We start from the raw sequence: 12152 nt of genomic DNA on the forward strand, positions 1-12152 counted from the left end.
GTAATCTACTTTCTGTCTTTAGATTTGCTTATTCTGAACATTTTATATAAATGGAAGTATACAATGTGTTCTTTGTAACTGGCTTCTTTTTTAAATATATATTTCTTTAAAAAAAATAAAAATAAAAATATATTTCTTTATTAATTTCAGAGAGGAAGGGAGAGGGGGAGAGAGAGAAACGTTAATGATGAGAATCATTGATCGGCTGCCTCTTGCACACCCTCTACTGGGGATCAAGCCCATGCCCTTGGCTGGAATCAAACCTGGGACCTTTTAGTCAGCAGGCGGATGCTCTATCCACCGAGCCAAAACAGCTAGGGCTGTAACTGGGTTCTTTAACTTAAAATGTAGCATGTATCAGTACTTCATTCCTTCTATGGTTGAATAAGTCTATTTGTAGTTATATATCACATTTTGTTTATCCATTCCAGAGTTGGTGAACATTTGGGTTGCATCCACGTTTTGGCTACAGTAGGAGTAAAGTGGCTGTGAACATTCATGTACAAGTTTTCGTGTGGACAAATTTTCAGTTCTCTTGGATGTATATCTAGTAGTAGAATTGTTGGATCACATGGTAACTCTACTTCTTGAGAAACTGATTTTTACCTGCTAAAATGTGACACCTAGGACATTGAAAATTGCATATGTGCCTCATATTATACTTGCGTTGGACAGCCAGCCTAGAAGTCGACTTTGGGCCCAAGTGTCATGGTGAAAAGTTGGAAAACTACCCTAAAGGTTGTGGTGGGAAGGAAGAAGGCAGTGCTGGGCAATGGGTGGTACCCTTTGGTAACTTGCATATTTTACTTCATATACTTTCATCTTTCAGTGCCAAAGCCTGTTAACTGGTCTCCGCTCCACGGCTAAATCTCCAGCCCGCAGCCAAAGAGATATTTTTAAAAGGTGTAAATCTGATGGTGCCATTCCCTGCTTAAAACCCTTCGATGGCTTTCCATTGCAATGATATCAAATGTATTCTTTCCCATAGTCTGGCATTTATTTGACAGTCATGCAATATTTGTGAACAAATAATGGAAAATATTGTTATTTTGTTCCAAATGTATGTGTGTGTGTGTGTGTGTGTATAAATTTAAAGATGTTTTAAGTTAAACCTGAAAGTTAGAATTACTACTCAGGGGAGCATTCCATGCGAAATGTATATCCATGGTCCTGCATCTTCTCCATCACTGAGTATACACCTTTTTAATTTCTAACCATGGCCAATCATCTGGGTGAAAACATCTTGTATTTAATTTGGGCTTCTTTGTTACTAACTAGGTTGAACATCTTTTGTTTTTTCTGTTATTTGGTTTTATGGCCAAATTAATGATTATAAGCTTAGCTTGTCTTTTTCTAAAAGTATTCCTTTTACACCAAGAATCTCTGTCCTGTGACAATGTCTTGAGTATTTTTTCCTATATTTCATTTTTTGGGGTAATGTTTTGAAATATCTTATAGAAGAAAATGCATGGTCACAAATGAATCGAATAGTTCAAAAATATAAGTTAAAGAAAGTTTGGCGTGTATATTAGGGACATTGATAATAAGGAAGACTAGATATTAGCTGATATTTCTATGGCATGTGCTGTTTTACTGAAAGCATCCTTTATCCAGGGGCCAGAAGTCTTTTTTATAAAGGCCTAATTCGGAAATAGTTGGGACTTTGCTGCGGGCCATAGAGTCTCTCCCAACTACTTCTCTCTGCCACTGTAACAGCCACAGACAATAAGTAAATGAATGGGAGTGGCCATGTTACAATAAAACCTTATTCATGGACCCTGAAATGTGAAGTTTACATAATTTTCACATGTCATGAAATATTATTCTTCTGATTTTTTTCAACCATTGAAAAGATGTAAAAGCCATTCTTAGCCCCTAGCTATTCAAACCAGGAAACAGACCAGACATGGCCCAGGGGCTGTAGCTTGTCAAGCCCTGCTTTATCCCATTTGAACTTGACTATGGTGCAGTGAGGTGGATAGGGAGGCATGGTTTTCCATTTTTTTAAATAACATTTATTGGGGTGGCATTGGTCAACCATTTTTCACTTTCAATACATGCAGGTTCAGAGAAGTGAGGGCACAGAGCTCAGGTGGTCTGCTTGGGTCCTGTTCTATTACACACAAATGCACAAAAGAAAAACAAGAGAGCAAGTGGTCCCAGGGCGGCCAAAAGTTATTCAAATCCAAACTGTTCTAGGTTTATAAAACTTAAAAGTTTCTAACTCTAAATTTTTCTTTTTATTTATTTTTTTAAAATATATTTTTACTTATTTCAGAGAAGAAGGGAGAGGGAGAGAGATATAGAAACATCAATGAAAGAATCATTGGTCAGCTGCCTCCTGCACCTGCCTCCTACAGGCCCCGCAATGGGGCTTGAGCCTGCAACCTAGGCATGTGCCCCGACCAGGAATCCAACAATGATCTCCTGGTTCATAGGTCGACACTCAACCATTGGGACACACTGGCTGGGCCAAATTGTTTTTAAATTAGAAAAAAATTTTGTCAGTTATATTTGATATTCAATATTATTAATTTCAGGTGTATAGCATAGTGATTAGACATTAATTTAACTTACAAAGTGATCCCCCTATAAATCTAGTATCCACTTGACATCATACATAGTTATTATAATATTATTGACAATATTCCTTATGCTGTACCTACATTCCTGTAACTATTCTGTAACTGCCAATTTGTACTTATTAATGCCTTCCCCAACCTCCAACTCCCTTCCACCAGGCAATCATCAGCTTAAACAAACCTAAGGTTTTAATTCCTAGACCAAACACTGTGTGTGTGTGTGTGTGTGTGTGTGTGTGTGTGTGTGTGTGTGTTCATTCGTACGTAGACCAACCAAATACTTTAAGAAAGGAATACCACGTCCCTTTGAGGGCAGCTGTCTCAACACTTGCCCACCTGGATCCCATCAATGCTTTCCACTTGAAACTCAGAGAGGAGGAGACTTTGAAATGACCAGAAGAACTGGGGGGAGGTGGAGCCCCAGCTTCAGATCTGGACAGACTTAGGTTCCATCACTTATTTGCTGTGTGACTTTGGACAAGTTGCCAACCTCTCCATAAAAGAAAGATAATCACATAGGGTTGTTATTTTCAATATTGATTGAACCAATGCAACAAAAACATGGGTAAAGTCTCACATTTTGCCTTGAAGTGAAATCATGAAAATTCCTTACCTCAAAAATTACTTTAAGGATCCAATAACCTCAGGTTGCGTAGGACCAAGAGGCCTGCAGAACTCTGTGCCATATGCTTGCCACTAGGGCAGCCCCACTGAGCTGTAAACAGAAACCCTCCATTCTCAAGGTTTGTCTTAAATGATGATCTTTAAATGTTGACAAGTCTTCAGGGACACTTTTTCCCAGAAAATAGGGGAGTCTGGAATCCAACCTGCCCCGCTGGTGTGAAAAGTGAATTTAATATAAGAAAGGACCAGGTAAAAAAATGGCTATTTGTATTAATTCACTGGCAGAGTATTAATTCAGGAATTCCTTGGATGGGTTGTGAGGTATTGACAGGCCTGCCTGGATGAAGGGTTAACAGCTCTTGTGAAGTGGTGTACAGTTACCAGAGTACAAATCTTTTTTCCTTTATTTTATTTTTTTAAGCATATTTTTATTGATTTCAAAGAGGAAAGGAGAGGGAGAGAGAGATAGAAACATCAATGATGAGAGAGAATCATTGATCGGCTGCGTCCTGCAGGCCCCACACTGGGGATTGAGCCCACAACCCAGGGATGTGTCCTGACGGGGAATTGAACCGTGAATTTGAGCCATGAACTCCTGGTTCATAGGTCAACGCTCAACCACTGAGCCATGCCAGCTGGACTTTTTTCCTTTTAAATAACAGCTTTATTAAGATACAATTTACAGAGGGGATAAATGATGATGGGAATAAATATAATTGCACAATTTAGCTATTTTAAATGTACAATTAATTCAGGGGTTTGTAATGTATTCAGAGAGTTGTGCAACCATCACCACAGTCAATTTCCAACATTTTCATTCCTCCTTCCAAGTCCCTTGTCCATTAGTAGTCACCCCCCATTCTCCCCTACCCCCAGCCACTGGCAACCACTAATCTATTTACTGTCTCATGGATTTACCTATTCTGGACATTTCATATAAATAGAATAATACAATGTTATGGCTAAGTAATATTCCATTATAGGCTATTCCACTTTTATCTATCCAATCATCGTTCAGTGGGCATTTTGAGCTGTTTCTAGAGGAGAAATCTTGGTGCTTTCTGGACCTGTTTTTGTGCCAGTTAACTGCCTGCTGCCTTGGCTTCCTCACCTGTAAAATGGGGTAATGATAGTTCCCTGATCATAGGCAGGGCCATTGTTAGCTTCTATAGACCCTTTATTTGAATTAGATTGAGGTGCCCCTCTTGACAGACACCTATCTCATCACAAGGCAGGGTGAGCAGATGGAGCCTTTGCTGCCGGGGGTTCTTAGGCTGGATTGCAGCCCCCTTTTCTTTAAATGTACAGTTCTTTGACATTAGCTTTATAGTTACCATTAACAATACCACTTTCCAAAGTCATTTAAATCAGTTCCCTTTTTTCTCCCACTCCCTTCAGTGAGGTTATGTCCTACACCTTGGGTACAGCCATTCATTTGTCACAGTCTGCATTCTGTCCTTGGATTCCCCCAGTATCCCTCTTAACTTTTTAAAAATGATGACATTCATTGAAGTTCACCATATGTGATGTAAAACTTTATGGGTTTTACAAAGGCATGGAGCCATGTATCCTCCTTCCCCACTCTCAATCCGAACACCTCAAAATCCCCCTTCTGGTCCCCCTGCAGTCAAAGCCTCTCCCCAACTCCTAGCAAACACTGATTTGCTGCCCCACTTTTTGTACAATGCACAAACTACCCAACGACCAGCAAGGCTCTGCTCATGGGGTTGTTGTGATTGTAAAATGAATTAGTTATGGCCGGCATGGCTCAGTGGTTGAGCGTCGTTATTTGTAATCATTATTGATTGATTCCAGAGGGGACGGGAGAGGCAGAGAGAAATAGAACCATCAATGATGGGAGAATCATCGATCGGCTTCCTCCTGCACCCCCACCCCCACCCCACACACACACACTGGAGATCAAGTCGACAACCCGGGCATGTGCCCTTGACTGGAATCGAACCTGGGGCCCTTAGTCCACAGGCTGATGCTCTATCCACTGAGCCAAACCAGCTTGGGCAGAGCATTGTTACTTATGAACCAGGAGGTCACTGTTCGATTCCCCCCAGGGTTGTGGTTTGGATCCCCAGGTAGGGTGTGCAGGAGGCAGTGGATCAATGATTGATTCTCATCATTGATGTTTCTATCTCTTCCTCTCCCTTCCTCTCTGCAATCCATAAAAATATATTTTTTTATAAAAGAATTAGTTCATAGAAAATTCAGGACAGGGCCTGGCACATATTAAGTGCCCATCACTCATGAGCTGTTGTAACTATCAGACATTTTAGAGGCCAGAGTGCTTTGTTCACTGGGGTGGGAAGGTGGTGCCAGGCATCAGCAAAGTGACTCTGATGGAAAAAGGGACAAAGGAAGTGTCCAATGGTGCCTGCTCTGGCCGAACCTGGGGAGCCCAATGTACCCAATAAGGCAATCAAGGAAAATGGTAATAGGGTGGTTGTCTCAGAGAAGGGCCACCTGAATTCTCTACCACCAACCCACTCTGAACCCCTGGGTAACTGCTCTCCTCTTGGGGTCTGGGCCTTTCAGCTCCAAGATCCTCTGTAGCTTTAAGGCAGGACAGCAGGGGTCAACAAACCTTCTATAAAGGGCCAGATAATTATTTTTGGTTTTGCGAGCCATACACCTCTGGTCTCTGTTGTAGCTACTCAACTCTGCTTTTGGGGTGGAAGCAGCCATAGACAATGCATAAATGAATGAAGGCTGTGTTCCAATAAAACTTTATTTTTATTTTTTAAATATATACATGTGTATATGTATATGTATATGTATATGTATATGTATATATATGTATATGTGTATATATATATATGTTTTTATTTTATTGATATTTAGAGAGAGAAGAAGGGAGAGGGAGAGAGAGATAGAAACACCAATGACGAGAATCATTGACCGGCTGCCTCCTGCACACCCCCTACTGGGGGTATAGCCCACAACCGGGCATGTGCCCAAACTGGGAATCGAACCAGTGACCTTTTGGTTCATGGATTGATGCTCAACCACTGAGCCACACCAGCCAAGCAATAAAAGTTTACTTTTTAAAATGACACATGCATCCCTGGCCAGGTTGGTCAGTTGATTGAAGTGTCCCATACACCAAAAGGTTCAGGGTTCCATTCCCATTCAAGGCACATACCCAGGTTTCAGTTTTGATCCCCGGTTGGGATACATACAGGAGACAATCCGTCCATGTTTCTCTCCTTCTCGCTCTCTAAAATCAATAACAACAAACAAGCATGGCAGATATAGCCCATGGGCTGTAGTTTGCTGATCCATGTAGAAGGGAGAAGTATAAAGTGAAAAGTAGACATGATGTTCCTAATTCTTGTTTCCATTCCTCAGAAGAAATAATTGTTAACGGTTTCTTATGCATAGTATTATGGCTAAAAGTGTGGCTTGGGAGTCAAACTATCTCAGATCACACTTGGGCTTCTGTATGCCTGTGGATGAGCTGCTGTATAAGTTGGGGATAATATTACTAGCAGAGTTGTATAAAGGTGAAATAAAACAAGCCAGGTAATATCAGAATTTATGGTGACAGAAAAGCCTAATCCACTTCCCACCCTCACTGCCTTGAATATAATCCTCCTATATAATAAAAGGCTAATATGCAAATCGACCGAGTGGCAGAACAACCAGTTGCTATGATGCTCACTGACCACCAGGGGGCAGATACTCAACACAGCAGCTGGTGGTCAGTGTGCTCCCACAGGGAGAGCACTGCACAGCCAGAAGCCCTTGGGCTCACCGCTGGCAAGCGCATGGGTGGTGGTGAGAGCCTCTCCCACCTCTGCTGCAGTGCTAAGGATGTCCAACTGCTGGCTTAGGCCCGTGGGGAGCAGGCCAAAGCCGTCAGTCAGACATCTCCCGAGGGCTCCTGGACTGCTAGAAGGCTCAGGCTGGGCTGAGGGTCCCCTCTCCCCCAGTGCATGAATTTCATGCACTGTTGGGGTCCAACCCCAGCGGGTCCAGGGGTCCCCAAATGTGTGGACGGAGTCAGCGAAGAAGTAATGACATGGAGGCAGCCTTCAGTTGATCATCATAACCAGGTTCTGTAGACAGGTTCTATCCAGGTTCTTTTGCCATGTTTTCTTGCTAGGTTCTGTCTCTAGGTTCTGTCTAGGATCTCCAGCCAAGTCCTGTCTCTTGGTTCTCTCTCTAGGTTCTCTGTCTTGTTGTCTTGTTACATCTGTATTTATACCAGTTGATTTTAATCCTGTCAATTTATATTGCAAAGGTTAGGGCGTTTCTTATCTCCATTCCAGGGAGTAAAGATTATGTAGCTTAAGGGTGATTGTAGTTAAAGTGATTAACTACCCGCCTGGCACTTAGTTAAGAGGTTTTATCCCCTCCTTAACTTCAGGGAAAAATCCCCACCTGGGAAAACAACCTTTCTCGGAGAGGTGACCTTGGTTAAAACACATAGCCCTAAAGGGAGCAAACATATTAAGAGCAGTATGCCATATACGCCAGGTCCCTTGAAACATATGCTGTGCAGATGTTTCTTCTCTGCAGCGACTGTGTCAAGCAGCAAGGATGGACCGGCTCCGGCAATGCACCAGGCCTCTGGTAGGCTAATAAAAATATATGTTGTTGAGTTAATAAACCAAATCAGAGAGAGCTAAGAAGTAACAATAGGGATGTTCTAAGATAATGAGTTGATATGTTTAGGGTGACGACCAACTTAATAGGTGTTCTAAAAAATGTGTAATTTATATTTGGCCCAGTGGATTGAATGCAAAATTTGAAGCTGGGTCATGGCAACAATGTAGATTTATTAATTGCACATTTGCATTCTTTTTCTTCTTAAATTTCTACTCTTAGATATATCCAAATATTTACTTCTGTCTTTTTACTTGTATTTTACCATTATCACTTTTTATTTGTTTTTGTTGTTGTTACTTCAAGTTAATAGCAAAATTAACTCCTAAATAAATATGTAAAAAACAAAGTGGGAAAAGCAGGACTTAGCTAACAAGGTTACCCTTTTTTAAGGCATCAATTTTTCTTATTGTGAAGAAAAAAAAAAAAAGTCTGACACCAAATCCTAACACAAGTTGTTCTGTGCCATTTAAACACATTGTTGATTTTGTTTTTAAAAGAAATTCAAAAGGTTGTCAAAATGGGGATACCTGTGTTACAGACAAGAATCTCCTTTATGTTTTACTTTGGTAGACATGGTGTGTGTTGGGGGCGGGGGAGGGAGCAGAGATTACTAGTGAATAAAAATTACTTTCTAAAAAAAATGACAGTTATTAACATGGGACATTATCTTTCTATATTAAGTCTTTGGAGATTCTAGGTTTATTTAAGGAAAAAAAAAAGCCAGGTAAAACACTCATCTGGGAGCCTGGCTCATAGTAATTGCTAATTAAATGGCCCTTGTGTATGTGTGATTTTCTTTAACACAAAGGTGTTTTCAAGCTTGTGGCCCTTAGAACCGGAGACTGATACTGTTTCCCTATCAACTCTGGTATCAAAGGCCATTATTTTAATTAATTTTAATTCCTGGAGTTCCCGTCTGGCAGATAAAATCCAGCGTGCCACAGTCACTGAACTGTTGAAAAAAACCAAAAAACTGCCTGGAACTCTTGCCAGTGTATGTATTCATTGATTAGATAAATACTTCTTGTGCAAGCGCTAGTGAACGAAGGACCTGCGTCTTGACTGACACAGAGAGGCCAGTAGCTGTGCTCTGCACCTCGATATCCTAAGATGGGAGGAGAGTTCCAAGAAAGACATTTCCAGCCGGAAGCGTGAGCCATGGATGGTCTCACCTGACAGGGGACCCATTGCTGCCTTACAGTCCCTTCTCCTGGTAGAGCAAACTCCAGTCTAGACCTTGAACATGGGGCGGGAGAGGTGATCCATCAATATTTGTGGAATGAATGGAAGTGTGTGAAGTTCAGAATTGTCCAATGAATTTTACTTTTAACATTTAGATCTTCTCAACCCTCATTTTCAAATGTCTTTGAAAAGGATTTAATTTTCTAGATCAGCAGCTTTTTAAAAGGGTTGTTAAAAGTACGTTGAGTCATTGAATAAGGTAAACAGCAGGGGGTGCCTTGACTTCCATGGCTTAGCTAAGCTCGAATCCCATTCCCACCGCTTCCTAACCGTGCCTGTTTCCTCTCCTGTAAAATGAGCATAATAACACTTTCTACCAGAATTGAAAGCATAGCATAATGATTGGTGGCATATACTATGGAATGAGAGAATGCCGTGGTTCAAATCTTTACTTTGCTATTTTTTGGTGTAAAATACATATAACATAAACTTTACTGTTAGTGATATTAGATACATTCACCATGTTATGCAACCATCATCACTATCTTTTTCCAGGACATTTCATTATCCACAAAAGGAAACCCCATGCTCACTAAGCAGCCACTCCCTCCATCCCCATACCCAGGCTCTGGCAACCAACCACCAATCTGTTTTCTGTCTCTGAATTTGTCCACTCCGGATATTTCATATAAATGGAATCATACAATATGTGGCCTTTTGTGTCAGGCTTCTTTCATTTACCAGAATGTTTCCTAGATTCATCCATGTGTCAGAACTTTTTTTAAAAAAATGTATTTTTGTTGATCTCATAGAGGAAGGGAGAGGGAGAGAGAGATAGAAACATCAATGATGAGAGAGAATCATTGATTGGCTGCCTTCTGCACACCCCCCCACTGGCCTTTGAGTCCCCAACCAGGGCATGTTCCCTGATTGGGAATCGAACCGTGACTTCCTGGTTCATAGGTCCACGCTCAACCGCTGAGCTACGCCAGCTGGGCTGAATAATATTCCATGCGGTCTAGGTCGGCTGCATTTTTTTGTCCATTCATCTGTCCGTTGGCTGTTTCGGCGATTGAGAATAGTGCTGCTGTGAACATTCGTGTACAAGTTTTTGTTTGAGACCCTGTTTCCAATTCCGTTGGGTATGTAGCCGGGAAACCCCTGGCTACTTTTACCTCCGAGGCCGGAGCACCTTTCTTCTCTGTGCCTTCGTTACCTCACCTATAAAGACGGTTCACGACAGCTTATTTCACGGGGTTGTGGAGAGGAAGAAACGAGTTCATGTTGAGCTTTTGGGACGTGCCTAGCGCAAGGAAGCACTAGCAGTTACTGCTCTCACTGGCTGTGAGGATGAAGCAAAACACCCACAGAGAGCATGTTACCTGGCTCTGTGAATAGTTACCTATTATTTGGTTTACGATTCCTGCTGATAGAATTCTGTCAAGAATGTATGTGATGTGGCAAACTTCTAGGCTAATATTGACCAATTAAAAATACAGAATGGATGTCTTTTAAGCAAAGGGTAGTTCCTAAAGAAGATTTTGCGTGATTCCAGAGCAATGCTGCTGAAAGATGGCCTGTATTTGTTTTCCAGCTAATGTGGTTAAGAAAATAGTGTAAGACAGTTGTGAAATGATGGGATTCCTGATTCATGCTTTTAATGGCGGAGGGGCATTTCACATTTGGGGTTTACAGTGGGTATAAAGTCTCACTAATATTCTATTGCAATATATGGACCCAGACTGCATGGGTTCAAATCTGGCCCTCTTTTTTTTTTTTTTTTACAAGCTTGTGTGATGTTGAGCTAGTTATTTCGCCTGGAGACTGTGCCTCAGTGACTTCATCCATAAAATGGAGATAATAGCACCTGCCTCATAGGGTTGTTGGTGAGAATTAAATGAGTTAATATGCAAAGTGCTTTAAAAAGCCCCTGGCTCACCCTAACCAGTTTGGCTCAGTGGATAGAGCGTCCGCCTGCGGACTGAAAGGTCCCAGGTTCGATTCTGGTCAAGGGCATGTACCTTGGTTGTGGGCACATCCCCAGTAGTAGGTGTGCAGGGGGCGGCTGATCGATGTTTCTCTCTCATCGATGTTTCTAACTCTCTATCCCTCTCCCTTCCTCTCTGTAAAAAATCAATAAAATACATTAAAAAAAAGATTTATCCTTAAAAAAAAAGAAAAGTCCCTGGCTCACTACCAGCTCTGTTTAACTGAGCAATTCAATTGGTGTGTGTGTATGTGTGTTTCTAAAATCACACAGTTGAAAAGATCCCACTGTTCCATATTCTTACCCTTTTTAAAAAATATATATATTTTATTGATTTTCCACAGAGAGGAAGGGAGAGAGATAGAGAGTTAGAAACATCAATGAGAGAGAAACATCGATCAGCTGCCTCCTGCACATCTCCTACTGGGGATGTGCCCGAAACCCAGGTACATGCCCTTGACCGGAATCGAACCTGGGACCTTTCAGTGCGCAGGCCGACGCTCTATCCACTGAGCCAAACTGGTTTCGGCATATTCTTACCCTTTTAAAATAGTCTGATTAAGCCTGGCCAGGTAGCTCAGTTGGTTACAGTGTCATCACAGTATGATAAGGTTGTGGATTCAACCTAGGGTCCAGGCACACAAAAATCAACTGATAAATGAATAAAGAAGTGGAATAACAAATTGATCTCTCTCTCTCTTTCCTTTCCTTTCTCTTTGAGATCAGTAAGTTAAAATAAAAAGGCCTGACCAAGGAAAGTGGGTAATAGTTTGACAAATTTTCCTGAAAACAAAAAAAAAAAAGGAAAAGAAGACACCCTTGGCTGCTCATGTTCTCAACACCTCTCATTACTGCATCTTTGTTTTTAAAATTTGAGTCAATCCAGTCACGCCACCAAAGCATCTTTTGTGAGTTTTGAGAAAAAAAAAACACAAGACCCAGCATCTGTACCCACACCTGGCCAACCATGAGCAGTCATTGTAGCAAAATACTTGCATTAGCATTTTGCCATCTCACAGCTGGGAAGGATGTTGGTAAATGACTTTGTTTAGTCACCCGATGCCTATTATTGCCATTCATCTAACATTAGTCCCTGGCACATAGGTACTCCGCCTATAGACAGTTTTTAAAAAATAATATATATTATTGATTTC

The sequence above is a fragment of the Myotis yumanensis genome, unplaced genomic scaffold (assembly GCF_028538775.1).
Source record: "Myotis yumanensis isolate MYYU_CA2020_CCGP unplaced genomic scaffold, mMyoYum1.0.hap1 SCAF_4, whole genome shotgun sequence".
Classification (NCBI taxonomy): Eukaryota; Metazoa; Chordata; class Mammalia; order Chiroptera; family Vespertilionidae; genus Myotis; species Myotis yumanensis.